At 39.0% G+C, this 17,560-nt stretch overlaps 1 protein-coding gene across 16 annotated transcripts in view; it reads right to left on the bottom strand.

Moving 5' to 3' along the window:
• RABGAP1 (RAB GTPase activating protein 1) overlaps positions 1 to 17,546 on the bottom strand; it is a 169,408-nt gene extending 151,862 nt beyond the window's left edge. For 6 of the 16 annotated variants that reach the window (XR_015136365.1, XM_086325320.1, XM_086325322.1 and 3 more), the window contains exon 1: positions 8,548 to 8,641. The gene's annotated coding sequence lies outside the window, so the exon portion shown is untranslated. The other 10 variants (XM_086325323.1, XM_086325313.1, XM_086325318.1 and 7 more) reach the window with 8 other exon arrangements.
• Positions 17,547 to 17,560: the final 14 nt, after the last annotated feature.

Here is a 17,560-nt window from a genome sequence, read left to right on the forward strand (position 1 = left end):
ACAAAAAAGTCACTGTTAGGCAAATTTTAACCCATCACGTCTGTCACAATTAACTTCTTTAAACTATGAAGTGACTCTTCGAGCTTGATTTCAGATGAACCATTAAGGATACCTTAAAGAAATATAACTCAGTCAAAAGCTTTCTTAATTTAAATAAAAATTTAAAAAATTCAATCTTTCTACATAAGTATTACCATTTTAGCCATTTTTAAGTGTATAGTTTCATGGCTTTCAGTATATTTACATTTAGTGCAACCATCACCACAACCTATCTCTAGAACTTTTCCATCTTCCCCAACTGAGACTCTGTACCTATTAAATTCCAATTCCTATTCCCCCAGGCAACCAACATTCTACTTTCCGTCACTAAGAATCTGACTACGAGGTATTTCATGTAAGCAGTGAAATTATATGGTATTTGTATTTTTATGGTTGATTTATTTCACTTAGCATAATGTTTCCTAAGCTTATCTATGTTGCAGCATTTGTCAGAATTTCCTTTCTTTTTTATGGTCAGATAGCATCCCATGGTATGAATATACCACCCTTTGTTTATCCATTCACTGGTCAATAAAAGTTCTAAAAGCCTAAATGTAACTTTATGGACCTTTAGGATAAAACTCACAAAATCAATACAGAAAAATGCCTAAACACCACAGCTAATGATTTCAGAGGTACTATACTTTTCCCTTTCTTACTGACAAATCGAGCTTTAATAAGACTTTATTCAAAGTTAACAGTCTGGTGTTCTACTGAAAAACCAACTGGGATTTGAACTCCTTAGTCCTTTGTGATTTGACTTGGACCATGTGATAGCTCCAGTTCTTTTAACACATAAAATGAGGGGGCCAAGTCCTTTTAATTCTTTTGTGAATGAGAACATCCAGGAAAGGGAAGGGGGGCAGGAATATCAGGTGCCTCCCAATCCTAATCCATGATGCAGGCATTTTAAGTGTCATTTTTACAAACAAAGAAACTGAGAATCAGCATCATTAAGTATCTTACCTTCAGTCATATATTAAGTAAGTTTGAGACTTGGGATATCTGTATTTTTTCTGATTCCAAAGTTCACAGTCTCCCCTCTATATCTTGATATTTTAATGAAAGGTACAAAAAGAGGTGGGGATGAAATGCACATAAAACAGTCTTTAACTGAGTTGATTATCGAGTACAACACTGTTGACACCTGAAAAAATAAACCATATAAGTGGTTTTTCCATGTTCCTATGGCTATTTTAGGAACCAGCACTCTAGTTTTTTCCAGAACTCTAGGAATGCTGGCTTTATGCCCCTTCAACACAATACCTCTGTGACTAAATATTTAAGTTACTTGGATGCCATGACCACAAAAGAAATCCAACTGTGGGAACACAGGGAAAATTAGTTAATATTAACATACTACTCATTCACAAGGTCATATTATATTTCTAACAGTAGTACACATTTTTAAGCATCCCTGTATTTACTTTTTCTGGAATGGATTTCTCAAGCATAATATAACTCACACCAGTTTTGTAAACATAAAAACAAATATTTTTAAGCAATGCAGGATTTTCTAAAGACTTTTACATTTAGTGCAACCATCATCACCACCTATCCCTAGAACTTTTCCATCTTTCCCAACTGAGACTCTGTACCTATTAAATTCCAATTCCTATTCCCCCAGGCAACCAACATTCTACTTTCTGTCTCTATAAATCCGACTACTCGAAGTAATCCATATAAGTAGTGAAATTACATGAACTGGCTTGTAATGCACTGGTCATAGCAAACACCCTCTTCCAACAACACAAGAGAAGACTCTACACATGGACATCACCAGATGGTCAATACCAAAATCAGATTGATTATATTCTTTGTAGCCAAAGATGGAGAAGCTCTATACAGTCAGAAAAAACAAGACCAGGAGCTGACTGTGGCACAGATCATGAACTCCTTACTGCCAAATTCAGACTTAAATTGAAGAAAACAGGGAAAACCACTAGACCATTCAGGTGTGACCTAAATCAAATCCCTTATGATTACACAGTGGAAATGACAAATAGATTTAAGGGATTAGATCTGATAGAGTGCCTGAAGAACTATGGACGGAGGTTCGTGACATTGTTCAGGAGGCAGTGATCAAGACCATCCTCAAAAAAAAAAAGAAACACAAAATGGCAAAATGGTTGTCTGAGAAGGCCTTAGAAACAGCCGAGAAAAGAAGAGAAGCTAAAGACAAAGGAGAAAAGGAAAGATATACCCATTTGAATGCAGAGTTCCAAAGAATAGCAAAGAGATAAGAAAGCCTTCCTCAGTGATCAATGCAAAGAAGCAGAGGAAAGCAATAGCATGGGAAAAACTAGAGATCTCTTCAAGAAAACTAGGGATACCAAAGGAACATTTCATGCAAAGATGGGCCCAATAAAGGATAGAAATGATATGGACCTAACAGATGCACAAGATATTAAGAGGTAACAAGAATACACAGAAGAACTATACAAAAAAGATCTTCACGACCCAGATAATCATGATGGTGTGATCACTGACCTAGAGCCAGACATCCTGGAATGTAGTCAAGTGGCCCTTAAGAAGAATCTCTATGAACAAAGCTAGTGGAGGTGATGGAATTTCAGTTGAGCTCTTTCAAATCTTAAAAGACGATGCTGTGAAAGTGCTGCACTCAACATGCCAGCAAATTTGGAAAACTCAGCAGTGGCCACAGGACTGGAAAAGGTCAGTTTTCATTCCAATCCCAAAGAAAGGCAATGACAAACAATATTCAAACTATCACACAATTGCACTCATCTCACACGCTAGTAAAGTAATGCTCAAAATTCTCCAACCCAGGCTTCAACAGTACATGAAGCATGAACTTCCCGATGTTCAAGCTGGATTTAGAAAAGGCAGAGGAACCAGAGATCAAATTGCCAACACCCCTTGGATCATAGAAAAAGCAAGAGAATTTCAGAAAAACATCTACTTCTGCTTTATTGATTACGCCAAAGCCTTTGACTATGTGGATCACAGCAAACTGTGAAAAATTCTTAATGAGACAGGAATACCAGACCATCTGATCTACCTCCTGAGAAATCTGTATGCAGGTCAAGAAGCAACAGTTAGAACCGAACATGGAACAATAGACTGGTTCCAAATCAGGGAAGGAGTACGTCAAGGCTGTATATTGTCACCCTGTTATTTAACTTATATTCAGAGTACATCATGCAAAATGGCAGGCTGGATGAAGCACAAGCTGGAATCAAGATGGTGGGAAGAAATATCAATAACCTCAGATACGCAGGTGATACCACCCTTGTGGCAGAAAGCAAAGAGGAACCGAAGAGACTCTTGATGAAACTGAAAGAGGAGAGTGAAAAAGTTGGCTTAAAACTCAACATTCAAAAAACTAAGATCACGGCATCTGGTCCCATCACTTCATGGCAAACAGATGCGGAAACAACGGAAACAGTGACAGACTTTATATTTTGGGGCTCCAAAATCACTGCAGATGGTGATTGCAGCCATGAAATTAAAAGACAAGCGTCTTCGAAGAAAAGCTATGACCAACCTAGACAGTATATTAAAAAGCAGAGACATTATGTTGCTGACAAACGTCTGTCTAGTCAAAGCTATGGTTTTTCCAGTAGTCACGTAGTCATATAAGGATGTGAGAGTTGGACTATAAAGAAAGCTGAGTGCCAAAGAATAGATGCTTTTGAACTGTGGTGTTGGAGAAGACTCTTGAGAGACCCTTAGAACGCAAGGAGATCAAACCAGTCAATCCTAAAGGAAATCAATCCTGAATATTCATTAGAAGGACTGATGCTGAAGCTGAAACTCCAGTATTCTGGCCAACAGATGCAAAGAACTGACTCACTGGCAAAGACCCTGATTCTTGGAAAGACTGAAGGCAGGAGAAAGTGATGACAGAGGATAAGATGGTTGGACGGCATCACCGACTTGATGGGACATGAATTTGAGCAAGCTCCGGGAGTTGGTGATGGGCAGGGAAGCCTGGCATGCTGCAGTCCATGGAGTCGCAAAGTTGGACCTTACTGAGTGACCGAACTGAACTGTATTTACTTTTTCTGGAGTGGATTTCCCAAGCATAATATAATTTACACCAGTTCTGTAAATAAAAGCTAATATTTTTAAGCAATACAGGATTTTCTAAAGACTTTTCCTGTTTTTAGGAAATTACTCAATATAGTTCCTTCTCACACATAGTGAAAACGATCAATCTATTCCATTTAGAATACCAATCTGTCTATATTTGGATCTGAAATGTTTAAACCAGGTGAACTTAATGCCAAGCAAACAAGTCATTTGCTAGATGACCAAAGCCTGAGATTAATGCAGTAAAATGGTTTCTCTTTTCCATGACCTCTGATTTTCAGGGGAATGTGTGAAGACAAACCATGAATGTTTAACAGAAGACACACAAGTTTTCTGAATCTTTTGATGTATGAGTGCCCTAGTCCATATTTATACAAGGATGGTGGGGCATTTGTTAAGAGTGTTGAATGGGGGGGGGGTTGCTGCTGCTGCTAAGTTGCTTCAGTCGTGTCCGACTCTGTGTGACCCCATAGACAGCAGCCCACCAGGCTCCGCCGTCCCTGGGATGAATGGGGGCGGTGGACAACCAAAAAACATTTCCTGAGCACTTTCACTCACAGCACTGGAATAGGCACCATGTAAGAAAATAAAAGAATTCACACATACTCAATTTAGTGTCAGAAATTTCTGTTTTAATTTAATATATATTATCTCTTTATTAGGGGATAGTTTACAAGTTCTGTTTAACTTTATTTTTTAATTGAAGGATAATTGCTTTACAGAATTTTGTTGGTTTCTGCCAAACATCAACATGAATCAGCCACAGAGTACATATGTCCCCTCCCTCTTGAACCTTCCTCTCTCCTCCTCCTCACAGATGCTTTTAAACCTGTCTAAAAAGATCTTTCCTCACAACCAAAAAGCAAAAATGTAAAAATAACAAATAGATGTTTCTGTTAGGGAACAGTTTTTTTTAATCTAAGAATTAGCTTTTGAGGTTACAAAATCAGATTTTTCGTCAATTCACAGAGAATTCAACAGGTAACTATGATAAAGATGTAGCCATTTCTCTTTTGCAGGTATACCAGAGGAAATCATGTATCACAGCAAAAGAGATTTACATGACATATCTCTATTCTCACCTTGCCGGAATCCGCTCATCAGCATATTTTAAGGGCATAAGAAAGTTTATTAATCTACAGTAAAAATATTAAAATGATTAATTCATAGTTCTTAGCAGTAGTGTTATACAAACACCCAACATTTAATCCAATTTAGCCTTAAATACTATCTCTTAATACCCATGACAACATTTAAAATACATTCCCAAATAAATATTCTGTACATCAATTCCTTTTTCTGACACAAGGGCCGCCCTCAGAAGCTGGAAAATAAGATAACCAAAGATTCTTGATTATAACTACCAAAGTGTATATAAATAAGGGAAAATGAGGAAAAGAAATTTTAAACATTGTTAAGCTTTAAGGGTTAATAACATTTTATTAAAGTTATCACAGAAAGCAATTTGCTAATGTACCTTAAGAGATGTCATATTTTATTAAGCAGAAAAAAATTATTGCCACAAAGATTAACAGATGACAAGGAGTTGGGACTTATTACATAAAAGCTGATGCAACTAACTGGAGATAGGTAACAGCCATGCATTAACTCCAAAGAAGCCTAAACCTCCAAATTCAGCACCAGGCCACACAACTGAGAAAATATACTTCAAATGTTTTAGATCCAAGGTAATATATACCATTCAATGTGAAGCATGAACTTAAAAACAAGTTTAGGGCTTTATTTATACTATTTTATGATCACAGAAAAAGGGATTTGGGGGAAAAGTTAGGCCTTATAGAACTCTACTTGATAGAAATATAAAACCTTCAAAAAGTTCTGGTGATTACCTCAGAGTAACACAGTTGTTCTGGCAAGAGAAAACTTTCAAGCTAAACTCTATAAACTAAACTGTTGATGACTTGCAAACTGCCATATTTGGTCAGTCTTTACACATGAAGAGAAAAACAAGGCAGTTAGGGGTCAACAAGAGTGGTTATAATGTAAGTTTAAGTGTCTATCCAGTATTGTTTTGGATTACAAGTTTTCTGAAGAATAAGGATCTTAGGATCAACAAAAAACTGGACAGACTGGGAAGGGAGACCAGGTAATTTATGCAAAAAGAAACAGCTGTTAAATTTATATGTTTTATCAGGTATACCCATGGATAGCCAAGTCCTTAGCCTTGGATTTTCTTTTTTTAGTATCTAACTATGGAAAATCAATAAAACAAGGTAGTTACATACAAAGCACCCAAATGCATGCCAAACCTTGCTTTATGAACACTGGTTAAATTAGTACTTCTTTAATGTTTGAGTTTTAGCTCTAAGAAAGATTAAGTTTTACGTACACTTATTTCACATGCTTGAAAAGTGTAGTATCTGATTATATTGACACTACAAAGATAACACTTGTGCAGCCCATGTCAGAAACTCAGCGCATCAGCAACTATAAAGACACACCACAGTAGAACTGACTTAAACTATTTTCTGAAGCCGGTACTCAAAGGGCACATGTTAAAATAATCACTGTGAAATGGCGAGACCTTCAAAGTAGGCTTCATGTCAGCTGGAAACACTTCAACTGAAAATGTGCTCAATAAAAGATAATGACTTCTCTAAATAAAAGAATCTGGGCTGTAAAGTTTAGCTAGAAACGTACTCCATAATAGAAAACGACTTCTTTAATGAATCAAGGCTGTGTGGTTTGAGATATGTTTATGAAAAACCATGTTCCCTTATGTAGATAATGTGCATAATACACTTCTTTCAATATGCAGTAGAAGAGATAGGAAACAAGTGCCTTCACTTTTACAGTCCTACTAAACTACAATTGTATCCAGGTTAAGCACTTGCAAACTGCTAATAGAGCACTATGCCAAAATCAACTATACTTAACATTATTTAAAAGTAAAAAGAAAATTATGCAAAAAAATGCCAAACTGTATGCAGTTAATAAGTACCCAAATATATACCTTAATACCGATGAGCTGAGCTAGTTAACTGTAAACTAAGTTATAAACCTGAAACGAAAAGGAACTGTGTACCATAACATAGCAATAGTTCAACTTTAATGACAAAGTTGAATTGATAATACGTACCGAACCCATTATTAATAAATACAAATCAATCGTGGACTCAAATTTTATTAATAGAAACTGAGGTCTACAAAGGAAGACAACTCTGTCCCTTACTCATTTTCAATTTTTAATAAGTAAACTCAAATAAAACCTTGAATATACATTAAAATAGCACCTTATACACGCTAGAATTAAGGCCAACAGGTCCTTCGTTTAAAAAGGAAAACATGCACTCCTTTGGAACCTAAGTTTTTCAACTTTCTAAACCTCAGTTTTAATGTGACAAACTCAGTTCAATTCACTTTCTTCGGTTTTTTTTTCCCCTCCTAAACAAAGCAGCTGGGATACAGACACACACTCGCGACTTACTAGTCCAGTCCCACGTATGTGAATACAGGTGTTTATTTGAATGAATATATCAAGTGAATTGTAAAACCCTGTTCCCCACCCCCGCCCCCGACAACAAACAAACAAAAAACCCTCAAAAGATCTCCAATTCTTCAAGTCGGATGACGATTTAATGGGGCACTTATAGCGTACCAACAGCATGGTCTGCTAGGGCTTTTGCTTCCAAGATAAAGGAACCGTAAGTATGGAGATGACTGTAAAGGCAGTTGCAGATAACAAACCGAATGTTAGAAGAGAAGGGACACCAAAGTACCACCAGGCAATGGACAGCGAACTCCTGGAAGTCTAGGGTGATCCTCGGGTTCAACACCTAAAGCTTTTTAGGCTGCTGGGAATCACGATACAACAACGAGGTACTGGGGGCAGACACTTAAAAGAATCTGGGAAGACGGGGCTACTGGGGACACTTAGATAGCAGCTGGGAAAATGAGACGGAATGGCCAACACGAGAAGGAACACCGACACTAGAATAAAGCAAGCCTTTCAAATCAGGAGCAGCCCAGGAAGCTAGCTTGAGGCCGAAGCCAGCCTAAGTCACAGGTACAGGCCCAGCGAGCAACGGGGAGAAACTGAGGCTGAGGGAGCAGCCAAATTCTCAAACAGGACCTCTCTCCAAACATAAAAAGTCAAGAGACAAACCAGCTTTGCAGCGGGGGCGAGGGAGACGGCCACAAGTGCACCACCGGGAAGGCATACACCCACCCAGACAGGGGGAACCGGTTTGGGCAGGGGCTGTCCGAGCGTTCCCGCTTGCGCATGCGTCCTCCCCCCGCCCCCAGGGCCGCTGCTCCCCCTCCCCCCAATCACTGCTCCCCTCAGAACCCGGCTCGTCGAGGGAGCTGAACGCAGTCTCGCCTGCCCAGCCCCGCGGGATAAGAACACGGCATGGCTCCCCGCAGGGACCGTCCGAAGATCCCCCCCGGGCTTGGTGGGTGGGAGGAGGAGGAGGGGAAACGCGGCCCTACCCGACCCGCCGTCTCCTCCTCCGCCGCCCGCCGTTCGCCGTCCCGGAGGCTCCGCCGCCTGGGCCTCCCCAGCCGCCCAGCCCCCGCCCTCCCCGCCCCCTACTCACGTGAGAGCGCTCCTTCCGTCCTCCGTCCCGCCTCCTGCCCTGCTTCATAGGCCCTTGGCAAAGCCGAGTCGCCCTATTGGCTCAACGACAGGCGGCGGGGGCGTACTTCCTTTCCGCGGACCCCACCTGGGCTTTTGGCCCGCCTCCGTATTCTGCGCCTGCGCGGAGTCTGCTCTCCGGGAGCTGCACTCGTCTCTGGTTAGTGTGTGCGCGCTTTGGCTAACAGTGGCTCTGTGTCTGCATCAGGGACTGGGAGCAGGATTGGCGGGGGTAGCAGGCTGGGTAGTACCTGTTGCACCTGAGGTGGGTCCAACCTCAAAGTCACTGGTGCTAGAGCAAGGAATCCCTTCCTCCCCTTTAACGTTTAAAAGCTGTTTCTAAAGTCGCACTTAATGATGTTAACCCAACACACCTGGCCTTTATTGAGGGCGCAGACAGTGGCAGGGATTGTCGACAGGTAGGTTCCTTTACAGGTATGTCACTTGGCTTTACTACAAACCTTGAGAATGATAATTTTTTTTTTCTGATTTTGTAAAGGAATCCAGCCTAAGGAACAGGATTCCGTGTAGAAGTCAAAACTTTCTAACTTTGAAATCAAGGGCGACTGGCTACAACACAACTACCCTGAGACATCTGAAACACACAAAAGAGAACAAAATGAACTAGGTTGTTCCAGAGTACTACTCAAAGATAGGGCTGGGATTTTATTTAAAAGCCATACAAAAGTGATAGAACAGCAGCAACAGAATGAAGTTGAAAGTCCCTCTCCTGAGTGAATTTACAGTGTAGTAGTAAACAAAAGTAATGATTATTAAAAGTGCTAATTAAGTCTTGACAGTTTATGAAGTAATTCTAAAGCCTCTCCCTCATTTTCTTGATTCAAATTGTGTATACTCTTTTCCGGCTAAATGAGTCATTCGCAAAGTTTTCCTGTGGATAGTGCATCTAAATCAACCAGACACAGCAAAAAAAAAAAAAAAAAAGCTGTGCTCTGTTGCAGTCCTCTTTGTGACTTGTCTATTATAATAGACTTGGCTGCACTCCCACAGTAAAATAGCTTTCTTCCTTCTCCTTACACAGTTATGTAACAGAAATACACACCCATTTTAAAGTATTTAAATAACAGATATAACATTACGAAGAAAGCAAAATCTCCTGAAATCCTGACACTCTGACAAAACCACTTTTAATAGTTTGGTGACGATACATTTCATGTATTTCTTGATTCATATGTATTTCCCCAATATATACATAAATCTTAACATAATCTTTTAAATAAAATTTTATTACAGAATCACTAGAGTATGTCCTGAAGAAAAATCCAAAACAGGGACAACCTCAAATAAAACAAAAATATCAGATTCCCACTACAAATACTAACAGTTTAAAACACAGTCTTCTTTGTGTCTATATATTGTTTTTCAAAATGAGCTCACATAGTTAAACAGTCTGCTGTATTCAACTAACAGTATCTACCTTAGCATTTCACTAAATTTTCCTCTCATCTAATTCCTAGATCTCATTCAAATTTTCTAACAACCTAAAAGTATTTTTACAGCGGGCTTTTCCAAATCAGTAATATCATTTTAGTAAATTTTCCTCTCAGCTAATACCTAACTATAATCAAATTTTTCATTGACCAAAATAAATTTTTTACAGCTAATTTTCCCAAATCAGCATCCAGTCCAGGCCCACACACTATGTCTGGTTGTGATGTCCCTTAAGTATTTCTTAATCTAGTAATTAAGAAAAAAAATTGAAAGACACTGGCTTATTGAAGAAATCAGTCCAGTTGAAGTACAAAATTTCCTATCTTCTGGATCTGAAGAGTTGTTTCCTCAAGAAGTCACTGAGTTTGTTTCCTTAGACCTTATATTTCCTGGAAAATGGAATTTATATCTCAAGCTCAGTAGATTGATGTGGTAAGCTGGAACCAGAATGGAAAGTCCGTAAATGCTAAAATATGGAAAATGAAGTTCAATCTATAAACAAGGTGCCCTTGAAGTTTCTAAGGATAGTGCCAACAACAGATTTGGGTTTTAAAAAATTTCATTCTGGTAGGAGTAGAAAAGGCAAAACAGGGAGTAAATAGAACACTTTGAATATCACTTTCTGATCTTATGCAGATTAGAAACACCTGAACTAAGGCAAAAGAAAGGGGGGGAAAAAGAGACTGAGTTTGAAGGAAATATCTTCAAGTTTGTTGATTCTGTCTTTTGCCTGCTCAAGTCTGATTTTGTTGTTATTCAGTCACCAAGTCATGTATGACTCTTTGCAACCTCATGGATTGTGGCACAGTAGGCTTCCCTGTCCTTCACTATCTCCCGGAGTTTGTGCAAACTCATGTCCCTTGAGCCGATGATGCTATGTAACCATCTCACCCTCTGCTGCCCCCTGCTCCTTTTGCCTCCAATCTTTCCAAGCATCAGGGCCTTTTCCAATGAGTTGGCTCTTCATATCAGGTGGCCAAAGTATATTTTGATCCCCTCTAAATGAATTTTTTTTCCTTATCTCTGTCGTACTTTTCAACTCCAGAATTTCATTTTAGTTCCTTTTTATAATTTCTATTTCTTTAATGATATTTGCATTTTTTGTACATTATTTTCCAGACTTCATCCATGTTTTAGCTTGATGAGCAACTCTAAGACAGCTGTTTTAGTAATGTCTTTGTCTAAATACCATATGATATCACTTATATGTGAATTCTCAAATATGACACAAACGAACTTATCAATGAAACAGAAGCAGACTCACAGACATAGAAAACATGTTTATCAAAGGGGAAAAGGGGTCCAGGAGGGATAAATTAGGAATTGGGCATTAGTAGATACAGATTACTATATATAAAATAAATAAACAGCAAAGTCCTACTGTATAGCATAGGGAACTATGTTCAATATCCTGCAATAAAACATAATAAAAAAATATATATATATAAAAAACTGAATCACTTTGCTGTATACCTGAAACTAACACAATATAGTAAATCAACTATACTTCAATAAAAATAAAATAAATAAAATAAAATGTAGAACTCTAGGTTCCTACATTTCCTACATTCTAGGAAAACAAGGTTCTTACTTCCCACTCTGGCTCCAGCAAGCCATACCTGCAATATAAACAGGGTTGAGGGGTAGGAACAAATAGTTTCCTACCTATTCACACTAAAGGCTCACCTTGACTGAAATTAACCTCAGATGACCAACCAGATTTTCCCCTGGAACATGCAAGCATTCAAATAGATTCCAGAGTTCCGAAATAGTTACTTCAGACAGTCTGCCAGTATAATTGTTGCCTAGGTAGAGATGGATTCCATGTTCTTCCTACTCCATCTGAGGAACAGAAAAATAAAAGTGAACACTAAATAGAGCCTAAGAGGTCTGCAGGACACTATTAAGGGAAACAATGTACCATTATAAGTATCCCAAAAGGAGAAGAGAGAAAGGGAAGAAAAGATAATAATGTAACTGTAGAAAGCCAAAGAAAAAAGAGAATCTTCAAAGCAACAAGAGAGAATACTCATCACATACAAGGGATCTTCAGTAAGATTATCAGACAATTTCTCATCTTAAATCTTAGAAGCCAGAAGGCAGTGGGTTGATAATATTAAAAGTATGAATGAAAAAAACTCTTGGTGGACAATTCTATATCTAGCAAAATTGTCCTTCAAAAATGAGGGAGAAATCAAGACATTTTCTGATTAAAAAAAAAAAAGCTAAGGGAATTCATTACCACTAAACCCATCTTACAAGAAATGATGAAGAGGATCCTTCAGGTTGAAATGAAAGGATGCTCAACAATAATTAAAGTCATATGAAGAAATAAAGATCTCTCTGGTGAAGAAAAATATACAAGCAACTACAGAATCATTAGTGTAATTATTTACCTCCATTTTAATTTTCCTCCATTTTACTTAATTTATGATTTTAATGAAAATGCATAAAAATATTAGTCTAATTTATTGCACACACAATGTATAAAGATGTAATCTATAAAATCCAATAACAAAGGGGAGACAGAGCTGTATAGGACAGTTTTTGTTTGTTACTAAAATTGGTATCCATTTTAATTGTTACAATTTTGAGCTGTTAAATGTAATTCCCATGGTAACCAAAAAGGAAATATCTATAGAATATACACAGAAGGAAATAAGAGGTAAGTCAAAAGTTTTCACTACAAAAAATAAAAACAGAAGGCTGTAATGGAAGAAATGAAAGACACAGAAGCTATAAGCCTATAGAAAATGAGTAGCAAAATGGCAGAAGTAAGTTCCTCATTATCAGTCTTTACTTTAAATGTAAATGGCATAAACTTTCTAATCAAAAGACAGAGATGGGCAGAATGGATAAAATAAAAACATGTTCCAGCAATATGCAATCTAGAAAATACTCACTTTAGATCCAAAGACATTAATAGGTTTAAAAAAAAAAGATATTCTATGCATTTTTATGCAAGTACTAACCAAAACGGAGCTTCAGGTGGTTATATTAAGATTATACAAAATAGACTTTAAAACAATTACAAGAGACAAAGAAAGTCATTATATATTAAAAAAAAGGTTCAATAGAGCAAGATTATAAAAACTTAAACATTTACATAACTAGTGAAAGTCATTCAGTCCTGTCCAACTCTTTGCGACCCCATGGATTATAGTCCATGGAATTCTCCAGGCCAGAATACTGGAGTGGGTAGCCATTCTTTTCTCTAGGGGATCTTCCCAATCCAGGATCAAACCCAGGTCTCCCACATTTGGGGCAGATTCTTTACCAGCTGAGCCACAAGAGAAGCCCAAGAATACTGGAGTGGGTAGCCTATCCCTTTCTCCAGAGAATCTTCTCAACCCAGGAATCAAACCAGGGTCTCCTGCATTGCAAGCAGATTCTTCACCAACTGAGCTATCAGGGAAGAATCCTCCTGCAATGTGGGAGACCTGGGTTCAATCCCTGGGTTGGGAAGTCCCCTGGCGAAGGGAATGGTTACCCACTCCAGTATTCTGGCCTGGAGAATTCCATGGACTACAGTCCATGAGGTTGCAAAGAGTCAGACACCTGAGCGACTTTCACTTTTACCTTGGGCTTCCCTGATAGCTCAGTTGGTAAAGAATCAGCCTGCAATGAAGGAGACCCTGGTTCTATTCCTGAGTCCGGATGATCCACTGGAGAAGCGAGAGGCTACCCACTCCAGTATACTTGGGCTTCCCTTGTGGCTCAGCGGGTAAAGAATCGCCCGCAATGCAGGAGACCTGGGTTTGATCCCTGGGTTGGGAGGATCCTTTGGAGAAGGGAAAGACTACCCACTCCAGTATTTTGGCCTGGAGAATTCCACGGACTATATATAGTCCACGGGGTCACAAAGAGTCCGATGGAACTGAACAACTCTCAATTTCACATAACTAGTAATAGACTCTCAAAATATTTGAAGCAAAAATGAACAGAATTAAAGGGAGGAATAAACAGTTCTACTGGAGAAGGCAATGGCACCCCACTCCATTACTCTTGCCTGGAAAACCCCATGGTAGGCTGCAGTCCATGGGGTCGCTAAGGGTCAGATACGACTGAGTGGCTTCACTTTCACTTTTCACTTTCATGCATTGGAGAAGGAAATGGCAACCCACTCCAGTGTTCTTGCCTGGAGAATCCCAGGGACGGGGGAGCCTGGTGGGCTGCCGTCTTTGGGGTTGCACAGAGTCGGACACGACTGAAGTGACTTAGCAGCAAACAGTTCTACAATCATAGTTAGAAAATTTAATGGCCCACATTCAATAATGAATAGAACAACCAGACAGAAGATACATTAGAATTAAAGGACTTGAACATCACAATAAACTGAACCTAACAGGTATACAGCATATTGCACTGCACAACAGCAATACATTCAAGTTCACATAGGACATTCTCCAATACAGGCCATATACTAGGCCACAAAACAAGTTTCAAAAGATTTTAAGAGGTCATTAAACAAAGTATCTTCCAACTACAATGGGATGAAGTTGGAAATGAGTAAAGGGAAAACTGGAAAATTCAAAATATGTGGGTATTAAACACATTCTTAAAGAACAAATGAGTCAAAGAAGTCCTTAAAAGGGAAATTAGAATATACCTGAAAATGAGTAATGATAAAAACATCCAAAATTTACAGGATGCAATGAAAGCAGTAAGCAAAGAAATTTACAGTTGTAAATGGTTACATTAAAAAACAAGAATCTCAAAACAATATCCTAACTTTATGCCTTATGAAATAAGAATAACAAACTAAACTCAAAGCCAGCAAAAGGAAGGAAATAGAATGGAAATAAACCAAGAGAAAAGAAAAAGAGAAAAAAAGAAATCAATGAAACCAAAAGTTGTTTCCTTGAAAAGATCAACAAAATCAACCTAGAATATAACGGGCAAATTCCCTGAAACATACAAATTATTTAAGTGGATTCTCGAAAAATTAGAAAATCTCAACATACTCATAACAAGTAAAGAGACTGAGTGAGTAATCAAAAACCTCCCAAAAAGAACAGTCCTGCACCAGATGGCTTCGGCAAGGGATTGTACCAAATACTTAATTAAGAATTAATAACAGTCCTCAAACTCTTACAAAAAACTGAGGAAGAGGGAATGCTTTCTGATTCCATGAAGCCTCATTATTCTGATCCCAAAGCTAACTAAATGCATCACAAAATATTATATACCAGTATCTCTTATGAATATAGATGCCAAAATCCTCAACAACATAAAAGGAAATCAAATTCAACAGCATATGAACAGAATTATTCCCCATGACCAAGCGGGATTTATCCCAATAATGCAAGGGTGGTTCAACATAAAATCAATCAATTTAAAATATTCCATTAATAGAACTAAGGAAGAAACTCATGATCATCTCAATTAACGTTGAAAAGTTATTTGACAAAGTACAATGCCTTTGCATAAGATCTTTCAGAAAATGTAGTTATAGAGGGAATATTCCTCAACATGATAAAAGTATTTGTAAAAAAAAACCCAAAAACCCGTATCTAAATCAAATGCAATCATTTACCTATGCCTCTTAGAACAAGTCATGAACAAGTCAAGGATGCCTGATATTCAACACTGTACTGAAAGCTCTAACCAGAACTATAAGATGAAAAAATTAAAGGCATCCAAATTGTAAAGAGGTAAAACTATATTTACAGGCAGCGTGGTCATATATACAGAAAATCCTGAAGAATCCACAAGAAAGCCTATGGGGTCAAAAAAAAAAAAAAATCAGAAGCATTGCTGGGTACAAGACCAACACCAAAAATCAGTTGGGTTTCTGCACACCAGCAACAGTGTGAAAAGGAAATTAAGAAAGCAATTTCATTTATGTTATCAGAATGAATTAAATACCCTGAAAAGTGCTCCTGAAGGAAAATAAAGACCTAAGTACATGAAAAGATGTTTCTTATTCAGACAGTAAGACTTAAAATTAAGATGGCAATATTACCCAAAATGATCTACAGACTCAACACAATCTCTATCAAAATTACAACAGCCTTTTTCTTAGAAATGTAAAAGCTGATCCTCAAATTCATACGGAATTTCAAGGGGCTTGCCATAACCAAAACAATCTGGACAAAATAAAGTTGAAGTCCTAATAGCTTCATCACTTAGGAACTTACTACAAAGTTACAGTAGAAGAATATGTACCAGTATAAGTACAGAGATACAGCCACATGTAATAGAATAGAGCGTCCAGAAATGAATTCACACAAACATGGTCAGTCAATTTTCAACAAAGGTGCCAAATCCATTCAACAGAGAAAGGAGGAACTTTTCAAAAATGGTGTTGGAAAAACGATGATGGTGGCTTAGTCACTAAGGTCTGTCCGACTCTTGTGACCCCACGGACTGTAGCCCGCCAGGCTCCTCTGTTCATGGGATTTCCCAGGCAAGAATACTGGAGTAGGTTGCCATTTCCCTCTCCAGGGGATGTTCCCCAACTAGGAATGGAACCTAGGTCTCCTGCATTGTAAGGCGGATTCTTTACTGACCGAGTCACCAGGGAAAAGGACAAACTTTTCAAAAATGGCGGAAAAACGATAACCACAAGTAAAATAATGAAATTGGCTACAGCAGCGGTGATGGTTACCCAATATTGTGAAGTACTTAATGCCATGGAACTTCACACTTACAAATTATTAAAATGATAAATACTATGTATGTTTTACCACAATATCCTCGCTCCCCCATCCCCCCAAAAAACGAGGAGAACCCAGTGAACCATTGAATTGGCAAGATGCAAAGTGGCTCTAGAATGATACTGAAGTTTTCTGGTGGGCAAGACTGCGTGGACGATGCCATTCACCAACACAAGGACTATAGGAGGTAAGAAGCAGGTCTGCCGATGAACTTGAGTTCAAAGCTACCTTAACAGTGGAAAACCAATTGGACATGTCTTCTCGGCAGCTGGCCCTGGCGCAAGAGAGCTGATGGTCAGGCGAAAGAGAGTTGTGAACAATCAGCAAGTTGTAGGTAACGGAGAATGCAAATCCCTGGGAAACACCAACATGCAAAAACCGAGGGAGGTAAACGTCCTTCCCTCCGCTTCTGGGTCCCAAGAAGGCGAGTCCATACCCTAGGCAGGAGGAGCTTACCGACGCTTTAAGTGCAGCTGCGCCTTTCAGGCCCACGCAGACGGCAGACGGCCGAGTCGTAGCTAGAGAGGAGCGGCTGAGAAGGAGCGAAGTGCGCGGAGCCTGAGCCCCAGGCGCTAAGAAGCCACAGCACTTGCTCGTCGGCTCACGCGGGCGGAGAAGCTAGCGGGAGCCCTGGGTACCCGATCATCTCGCCCACGGCACGGAGAATCCCTCTCCTGGCCCGCCGCCCTCCCAGCCTTCCGATTGGCGGAGAGGACCATGGGACCTGGAAGTTGTCTTTGTCCGGCGAGGGCTGCCC

This window comes from Bos grunniens, chromosome 11 (genome assembly GCF_055505025.1).
Source record: "Bos grunniens cultivar Pamir isolate PY7600 chromosome 11, Bosgru_T2T1.0, whole genome shotgun sequence".
Taxonomy (NCBI): domain Eukaryota; kingdom Metazoa; phylum Chordata; class Mammalia; order Artiodactyla; family Bovidae; genus Bos; species Bos grunniens.